The sequence below is a fragment of the Poromitra crassiceps genome (assembly GCF_964638095.1).
Source record: "Poromitra crassiceps genome assembly, chromosome: 5".
In the NCBI taxonomy this organism is placed as follows: Eukaryota; Metazoa; Chordata; class Actinopteri; order Beryciformes; family Melamphaidae; genus Poromitra; species Poromitra crassiceps.
Genome location: NC_139642.1, coordinates 18,369,518 through 18,379,364, shown reverse-complemented (window position 1 = coordinate 18,379,364; position 9,847 = coordinate 18,369,518).

Sequence of the window (9,847 nt, the reverse complement as noted above, 5' to 3'; positions counted from 1 at the left end):
GACATTTTCCCCCAAATACTCGTGGTTCTGTGCTGTTGGTATTTGGTAGCCTATCTGATGCCTGCAGTGCAGCGCATCAAATGAGCCGCGTCAATCTCTCTCTCTCTCTCTCTGGAGTCCACGCAACTGTCTAATTTACTGCGGTCGGATTTTTGGGAGGTCGGATTTATGAGATTAAAATAATAGGGCAGATCTTTGGGTAGTCTAACTCATGAGTGGTCGAACTATTGAGAGGTCGGACGGAAGACTATGACCCGAGTTGGACAGCTGATTGTCAAGGATCACTCCAAGGTTCTTAGCTGTTTGAGAGGGAAACACAGTAGTGTTGTCAATGGAGATGGAAAGGTCGGTGAGGGGACAGTCTTTCCCAGGGAGGAAGAGTAGCTCTGTCTTACCAAGATTCAGTTTGAGATGGTGGGCAGACATCCAGGCACCAATGTCTTTGAGGCATGCAGTGATACGTGCCTCGATTTGGGTGTCTGAGGGGGGGAAAGAGAGGTAGAGCTGAGTGTCGTCAGCATAGCAGTGATAAGAGAAGCCATGAGATGAGATCACATGGCCAAGAGATCTGATATAGAGAAGGAATAGCAAGGGGCCCAGCCAGGACTGAGCCCTGGAGCACACCTGTGCTAAGAGTACAGGATCTGGATCCTCGCCATAGAACCTGGTATGAGCGGTTAGAGAGATAGGAGGCAAACCAGGAGAGTGCAGATCCTGAGATGCCTAGATCAGAGAGAGTAGAGAGAAGAATCTGGTGATTCACTGTATCAAAAGCTGCAGACAAGTCAAGGAGGACAAGGACAGAGGAGAGGGATGAGGCTTTAGCAGTGTGTAGGGCCTCAGTGACTGAAAGGAGAGCTGTCTCAGCTCTGTGGAGTGTTTAGTGTGGAGTGTTTAGTGAACAAAGGAAAAATCTAACTGTAGCCCACCGCCATTCACACTGCAGCATCAGTCCCGCGGGCGGCCGACAGCGCTTTGACGAGATCAAAATGGCAAAGCAGACATAGCTGGGCAAGTTCTTTTTTAAACTTAATGATGGTGCAAGTACTTCAGCCGAGGCCAGAAAGACGACAGAAAAGCATCAAGCTCCTGCTACTCCTGAAGAAGAAGAAGAATAAACACTGTGGCCATTGCCACCAAAGGCAAAAAAATACAAAAGATTTAACCCAGAATGGCAGGAGAAGTTCTCATGGGTTCAGTGCTGTAGTGGTAATAAAAAAGGTGGGTAAACTATACTTTTGAGGCAGCTTTCTCACGCAGCACCGGCATTGTTATAACGGCGGATAAACTATAAGCTTCCGTGACCGATATACATGACAAAATATGAGAGTAGAACAACTTAATCTGAATATAGCCCTATAAGGTATATCAGGGGGTGCCCCACATTTCTGAGTAGCCAGCCAGATAGGAAAAGTAGCTGGCTAAAATTGTGGGGGACACCCCGCCATTCCGAAGTGTCGGCATTCCGATCATTGACTTCTATGCTTTCGGAGAGGCGGCCCTTTTTTATCTCCAAAAAATGTTTCGCCGAGAGGTTAGGTTTAGGCGTGGGGGGTGGGAGAGGTTAGGTTTAGGGTTAGGGTCTGGGGGAGGGTTCTTTCGCAATGGCGAGGTTAGGGTTAGAATTTTGTCGGAATGCCGGTATTTCGGAGTGCCGACATTTCGGAATGCCGAGGTGTCCCCAAAATTGTGTACATTTTAAAGTAAAATTCATCAACCTGGTGCATTTGAGAGCAAAATGAAGAGGCTAAATCTATGAAGAACTACACACATCTCTAATGTGTTGTGACTCATCAACACGTTCTCACTCCGAGCACGTAGCATATTGACGCTTTGTCCCGTCCCTTATGCGCCACTTGTTACTAACATGGTACCCTTGAGCGACCCATGAAACGACTTGGGCTTTCCGACTAAACTCAATGCAAACCCATAGAAGTCATCTTTGACGCTTATGGCAACTGCTCCCCCATTAGCCTAACTGCTCCCCCATTAGTCAACTGCTCCTTTCACAAATAATAAAACATTTTGTGAATTTTCCGGCAGCCAGGCCAGGGGTACAGATCTCGGCATAACAAACACCAGTATGTTTCTAGATAGTTTTCAACATGGTCATATTGGCTTTATACAGTAGCACCTGGACTATTCAAGTCGCACCTAATGTTACAAACTTTACTTGATCAGAGGGAAATCAATCATGTCTCTTACACCAGTGATTCACTCTTCAGTTGTAAAACGGTGAGCCTATATGATTTTCTCCACTCCTGACACACATTTTTAACCAACCTACGTTCAGCTCACCATGAGCTGGTCTCCAAATGCGTGTCTCCAAATGCGCATTGCGCATCGCTGCCACAATGGCACCGTCAAGTTGTTTGTCTGGGCAGGCAAGCACAGCTCGAGAAAGTCACCAACGTGACCGGGGCCGTGTAGCCTACCTTTCCCGCGGAGCGCTCCACAAGTAGTGGGCTACGGTTCGCGGAGCTCCTGGTCAGTGCCATGTGTCATCTTGTTTCTTTTGTTTTGGTGTGTGACATGCTTGCCGTGGTCTCCGCATCAACGGAGTTTCCTACTTGAACTTTTTAAAACTCGTGCAATAATAAGTGCATAAACGATTTAAAAATGTGAGTAAACTATCTTAAAAGGTGCCTAAACGCTGCAGAGCATTGAAAAAGGTACCTAAATGGCGTTTATGTGCGTTTAGCCACCACTACAGCCCTGCATGGGTTAGATGTGAAAATGTGGACGGAAAAGATGAAATGTTCTGCACCATCTGTGAAAAGCTGGGTAAGAAAAACTGCTTCACCAATCAATCTGAAAGCATCTGCACGCACCACATCAGCTGCTCATTTAACGCGACAGCAAAGTGCCATAAAACAGCACACTGATAAAGCCACCAAGTCGAGTAAAGAAGACGCCCTTATATTGATAAAATACATTTGTTGGATGATTGCATAGCCTTTGTTTTTGTGTATTTTATTGCTGTTTAAATGTTATTTCTGAACGTAAATTCAAACCCCAACCCGAGCGGTGAGGCTTGCCTCGCTCCCTTTGCACTGCAAGCACGGACAAGCGCAGTGCATAGATAATTATTTTGAAATAAACACCAACAAACATACAACATAATGTTGTAAACAGAGCTTTGCACCCCGCCCCTCATTTTTTTATTATGCCTCCGCCGGCGATAGCGGATCACAGTGAGCTTGAACTTTGACCTTTGACCACCAAAATCAAATCAATTCATTCTTGATGCCCCCCGGGATGCAATATGCTGTAATTCTCTCCATGCGTAATAGAGTGGACTCACTTGCCGAGGACAGAGAGAGATGGAGAGAGCTTGTTGAGATTGTCTGTGGTGCCAACGACCCTCCGGGTGAAGGTGAATAACCTATATATGTCCATTGTCCAACAAGTTTTCTCAATTCATTTCCCTCTTTGCGATGTGATAAAAGTTTCTCAGTGAGGTATAGTTGATTGCCTCACTGAATTATCTGCTAATACCCAATTTTAGCAGCAGAATTTGATGTCCTGGCGTGGCACGTCCGTGCGTAATGACATATGCAAACAGAACGTCGACTATGTTTAAGTATGTCTAAAGTATGCACATGCCATGTGCACCTATGTGCAGTGAATATGCCACTGTCTCTGACTTGTCTTATCACTCTACTGCCTTATTGCTTGTTGTGTCTCTTGTTGTTTTTGCACTCATATGCCCTGTTACATTTGTACTATGTTGTAAACGGAGTCCACAGCACAAGAATTTCACACGTGATACTTGTACTACGGAGTGACAATAAAAATCTTGAATCTTGAATATCCAAAAGGAATTTTACGATGCACTGCGCAGCACAGAGATTATGGTGCGCTCAAGCGCAGCCGGGTATTTAGCGTGTAAGAGGTGCTTTTAAAAGCTCTTAGAGCAAAGTAATGGCACGCTGCTGACGATAGGATAATGCCATCTATTCCACATTTTTGAGCTGAAACGCCCGATTTGGCAAGTGGCATGCCGATGTCCAGTACAATTATAACAGGAATGCGCTTGTGCATGCCCCCAATTTGCATTGTGTGCAAACGAGCAAACGATCGCAAATGCTAAATTACAGCTTTTGTAAAGATAGTGCCCAATGCCTCTGACGACAGATATCGCCGGTGGAGGCATAAAACCACGAGGATTTCTAGTTTCAGAATTCACAAATGTATAAAGATGGCTTTCCTGTGACATTTTAAGGTTCTTGTGTATCATTTACAGTAATCTCAGTCTAACTTACTAGTGCACAATAAGGATGCGTATGAAGCGCAGTAATGCCAGTGGGTTGCCATCAGGGTAGCTCTTCCAAAAATACGAAAATAGAAGTCTAATCAAGTAGGCTAAATAGCCTTCAGAAAGTGCATCAGTTCTATACTCCTGCGCTGCTGAGACGTGCAGTGCAGGGATTCTGAGCCGGTAATTGCCGACTTTAACGAGCATCATCTCAAAGCTCACAACACTCAACAAGGGATTTCGTTCTCAGATGTAGGCTACAGGTAACACAAGGCTAATATTTGTACCTTTGCCCTTCAGTTTAAAGTAAAGCAAATATTCTCATCTTGTGAAGTAGGCTATAAGTCCATTCTGAAAGCGAGTTGGATGCCCGCCCGCATGTCAACCAGCTGCAGTCCATCGTTGTCAATATAGACCCGCTTCAGAAAATATAATCTATAAAGTTTGACTGACGGCACGTCTCATCTCTGGCTTGTTGCAGGTAGGCAACTTCTTAATTTAGATTATCTTTCAAGTTATTTAATTTCACGTTCTTGGATGCAAAGAGACATTTAATGTATAGGCCCGCCAGTGTCTTTCTTTAGGCTTAATTAAACGGGAATAGCCTATATGACAAACTCAGTTCTCAAAGTTTGTGACGAGTTAATTCACTAACACATTAATTAAATAAGGAGCAGTGTGCAGCTTGCTCCCTTTGCACTTGCAAGCGCAGACCGCAGTGAATAGTTAGATAATTATTTTGAAATCAAAAAATTATTTAAAATTAAGATTTTGTTTGCTAAAAATTATGCAATAATATGTTGTGTATTTAAGAAATGATAGGCTACATCTATATTTTTTCAATAGGCTACATTTTGACTGGGCCGGTAAATAGCCTATTCTAAGGCCGGAATTCTGGAATGTTGGCGGCTCCATTGGGCCAGAAAAAATCGTAGCGGAATCCCTGGTGCAGTGTGCGACTGAAATGTCTGCACATGCAGCACTGCAGCTGTGCCATATTCCACAATATCCAAACTTCGGAATGGCGGATCCTTTAGAAAAAAGAGGAAGGGCCAACCACCTTCCATTCCGAAACACCACCGTTCCGACACCCCCCCACTCAGAAACCCCCCCATTCCGAGACCCCCCCACTCCGAAATTGAAATTGATTTAACCCCCCCACTCCGAAATTGATTTTCAAGTTTCATATTTCTCCGAGTTTCCTGCATTCCTGCAGCTTGAAATAAACGTTTCAACTCATTGTTTTTTTTTTATTATATGTCACTGTCTTCAAATAATTTCGCTATAGCAGTAAACACGAGCCTGCTGCATTCAGATAGATACAGGAATGTGAACGTTGGATACATCCTAAAATCAGCTGTGGCTCACAGACATGTTTGCACTCTGTGTTGTGCAGAATTGCGCGAGCCGCTGCTCAGGGACTGGGCACAGCTGTCCTGCTTGCTTTCTCCCCCACTCCACAAAGAAATAGGCTACACCTTGACAACGCACACTCTAGTTAAGCGCGTATCGGGCCCGGAGCAGTGTTTTTATTTTTTATTTTTTGGCACACAGACTTTCCACTCTGCTGGTCTAAATACCAGGTGTGGTCTTGCGCATTCCTGGCTCGCAGTTTTCTGCAGGTGCACAGAGATATCTCTACAATCACTAAACATTGTTCATTTATGTTGTCTTGCCATACAGTTTGTTAAGTTTGTCAAATGCGTAATCCGAGAGCGCAAGGATCTGTTCCACAGCAGCATATTCAACTGATTATTTATATCTCCTGTCACGCTGACATCTCCTGTCACGCTGACAGGATCTAATCATAAATGATGTTTTCTACACATCTAAAGGTGAGCTGTTACACACGCCCACATTCATACCGTGAAAAGTGTTTGAAAAAAATTAATTGTAACTTTGAGTCAAATGCTCACAGTTGAATAAGGTTCATTGAGTCATATATTAGCAAGATGAGGACGTTCTTATTTGTGAATGCCAGTCGGGTTGAACTGATTTTGTTTTATGAAAATCTGATGTAATTTAGCTTCCCTATTCCCGATGGTCTAGCGCCGCCTATGCATATTTTCAATAAAACACAATGAGTTGCAGTGTTTGATGCAGGAAACTCGGAGAAATATGGACATGAAAATCAATTTCGGAGTGGGGGGGTTTCGAAATGGAGGGGATGTCCCCATTCGGAATAGCGGTGCCTTTAAAAAAAATGGGAAAACCCCTCCATTACGAAGAATGGAGGTCGATCTTCGGAGTGGGGGGGGGGGGGTTCGAAAAGGCAGGGTGTAACCGATCAATCCTGAGCTCCAGAGTCTGACAATTCACCCACTGGTTCAAAAGCTAATTTGACCGACAGCTCAGTATCCCAAAAATCCAAAACACAATGGTCCGACACCCTGCAAGCCTGCTGCAGCACATAATGAAGTGCTTCAACACATTCATTTGCTTTAAAGGAGAATTTCGTTTTTTTTTAACCTGGACCCATCTCCTGGCAATAATTATGATTTGGCCACTCACCCAGCGATGTCCGCGGCGTTTCTGGCCGTCCTAGCGTTGTTTTGAGATCAATAGCGTCCAAGTCAGTTGTAAAATAGAGCTGATTTGGGGCCAAGTGTGAGCCTGTCTTTCCTGCATCTAAATAGCTATTTTTATTCCCGTTTTCGCCACATATCGTAATAATGTGATCCCTCAACATCCACCAGAGTGATATTTCGCCCCAGGCCATTTCCTGGACTTTCACAGGGATCAAATTACCTCAAACGTGATCTCGGTCACCAAGTCTCGTGAAGTCCCGCGATACTTTCCTGCCGGCTGGCCAACTACAGGTACACGCTTTGCGGTGGTGGTTTTAGCGTAACCTATGTGGGGTTTGGCGTAACCTATGTGGGATTCGAAATAACGAAGGTTATGCCAAACCCCACATAGGTTACGCTAAAACCACCACCGCAAAGCGTCCTACCTGTAGTTGGCCAAAAAACGAGATGGGTCCAGCTTAAAAAAAAACGAAATTCTCCTTTAAAATGATGTGAACACAGTGTCTTTTTTTTTTTTTAATAATTATATGACAGTGTGTGTTTCCCTAAATCCCTCCAACGGTTAAGCATCTTAAAATTATTCAATTTGCTAAAATACAACTACAATAATATATATAACTAGCCTACTAGGCTATAGGCTGTCACATAATCTTATTAAAAACATTGCTGAATAAAAGAGATAAACACTGGTGGGAACTGCTGCTTCTACCCCTCTCTACAACTGAAACCTGTATGTAGGCTATTTGTATAAATAATGTCGTTTTAAAATAAATATTTTCATTTTGAAATAAATATATGCAAACTAAAACGTATTTTTGCAATATTTCTGCTTTCATCTGGACACTGTGATTTGAGGCAGTGCCAGGCGGGTCTTATTCTTTATTTTTAATTGAGGAGTTCATAGCCTATAGCAGGGGCCGGCAACCTTTAGGCCCAATCCCAATTCTCATTTGTACCCCTACCCCTTACCCCTAGCCCTTGCCCCTCAAAACAGAGTGCCAAGGGCTAGGGGTGACGATGAACCCCTAAGAAATGGGACACCACTCGATTACCGCTACGTCATCAAACGTTGTCGCTAGCTGACTGTTACGTCAGCAGAAGCGACAACACAAACACCCAAAATGCCGTCTGCAAACGTAGGGATGTCCATCGCTTGTCTTTTAACGTTACTTCTGCGGCTGTCGACAGCCAGGCGAAGAAATCAAAGGAGACGACAACATCTTCGACGCCTACAAGTGCTGATAGATCATTTTTTGGTATGTATGGACGTTAACTTGTATCAGTACCAATTGAGCTAACCAACGCTAGCTACAGAGCTAACCTGAACGTGTAAACTTTTGTGTATTTGTGATCGCGTTAGAGGTAAACAGCTATGTTTGGACCCATTTGTGTGTTTATTGTGTGTTTATTGTGTTGTATATGTAAAGGATTTATGCAACTTGTAACTCTAAAATAGACGACCGGCACCTAACTACATGATATTAATGAGTTAGCACATTAGCCTAGCTATGTGTTATCCTGGGGGAGCAGACACAAACAACATGAAGTAGTTTAACGTGTCACAAAACAAGCCATTAATGGTGTGAAAATGTTTTCATTTTCCAGACTGGTGATCCAGCAAGGTACTGCAGGATGAACAACAATGTGCCTGTACTACGTTTGTGGTACAATGTGGAGGCTGATCTGAGGCAGGATTTCCGCCTCACCAGAAGAGCCATGAACAGTTTACAGAGGCTCTTACAAAGGGAACAGGATCATGGCTGGGGAAACCAGCTGGAAGTTCTCATTTACACATATTGGCTGGGTCATGGACTGTCTTATCGCGTGGTGTCGTGTGTTTTCAACATCCCAAAAGCAACAATCCACCGTGTCATCCACAGAGTGGCACAAAACATCTGGGACAACCTGGACAAAGCAATCTCCTTCCCACTACCCGAGGAGCTGCAGGCAGTGGGTCAAGGTTTTGTCCGATTGTCAGGAACCCCAGCTTTCCACAATGTAGTTGGAGCAATAGATGGCAGCCATGTAAGAATAAAACCACCACAGCAGCACCGATTGGACTACCTGAATTACAAAGGATTTTACTCCATAAACATGCAGGCAATTTGTGATTCCACTGGTAGGTTCCTCGACATATATGTGGGATTCCCGGGCTCTGTACACGACACGCGGATAATGAAAAACAGTAGCTTCTATAGGGCAAGACGCTATCCTCCACCAGGCTACATCATTCTGGGTGATGGTGGGTATCCATGTTTTGAGACCCCCATTTGCCTGATCACACCCTACAAAGAGCCAGTTAATGGACAAGTCCATCAGCGCTTCAATTTCTATCATGCAAGGGGGCGCAGCATCATCGAAAGGGCTTTTGACATAATGAAGATGAGGTGGATGATGAAGACGAGGTGGAGGTCGACACTTTTCAGAGCATTGGAAGTAAAGCTCACCTTCGCTCCCCAGGTCATTGCTTCCTGTGCCTTTTTGCACAATGTGTGTCTGAGCAATGGGGACACCCTGGACCCTGATGAGGACATTTCAAGGGATAACCTTGACCCACAACCTCCACGTCAACCCTTGGCACAAAATGAAACCTCTGGGAATGCTACAAGAGACAGACTGGCTGCCCTAGTTTCAGGCAATGTGCAAGCTCCTTGAAGATGCAAAAAGCATCAAACATGCATGTAAATAATGTTTGTTATATTTGTGCTTTTGTGTGACTGTTATATTTCAGCTATCTTTTTTAATAGTTGTCTTTTTATGAACAAATGTTTATTTTTTTGCCCAAACATGTGTCAACTGTTTTTTATAGTTAACTGAAAACTTCCAAATGATTCAATTTTTACTCAATTGACCTCTGCACCCGTTACCATAATTACCATTTATCAAACAAGTTTTGTATTTGTTATTTTCAGGTTTTTTTTTTTTTCAATAAATGTTTTCAGACAAACTCCATGGTGAATTATCTTTCAGGTATTAATTAATAGTTTTTCAATGTCAAAGATTTATTATAAAACAGATGAACTGGTACAACTGGATCCAGCCAACAGTAAAAAAATATTAA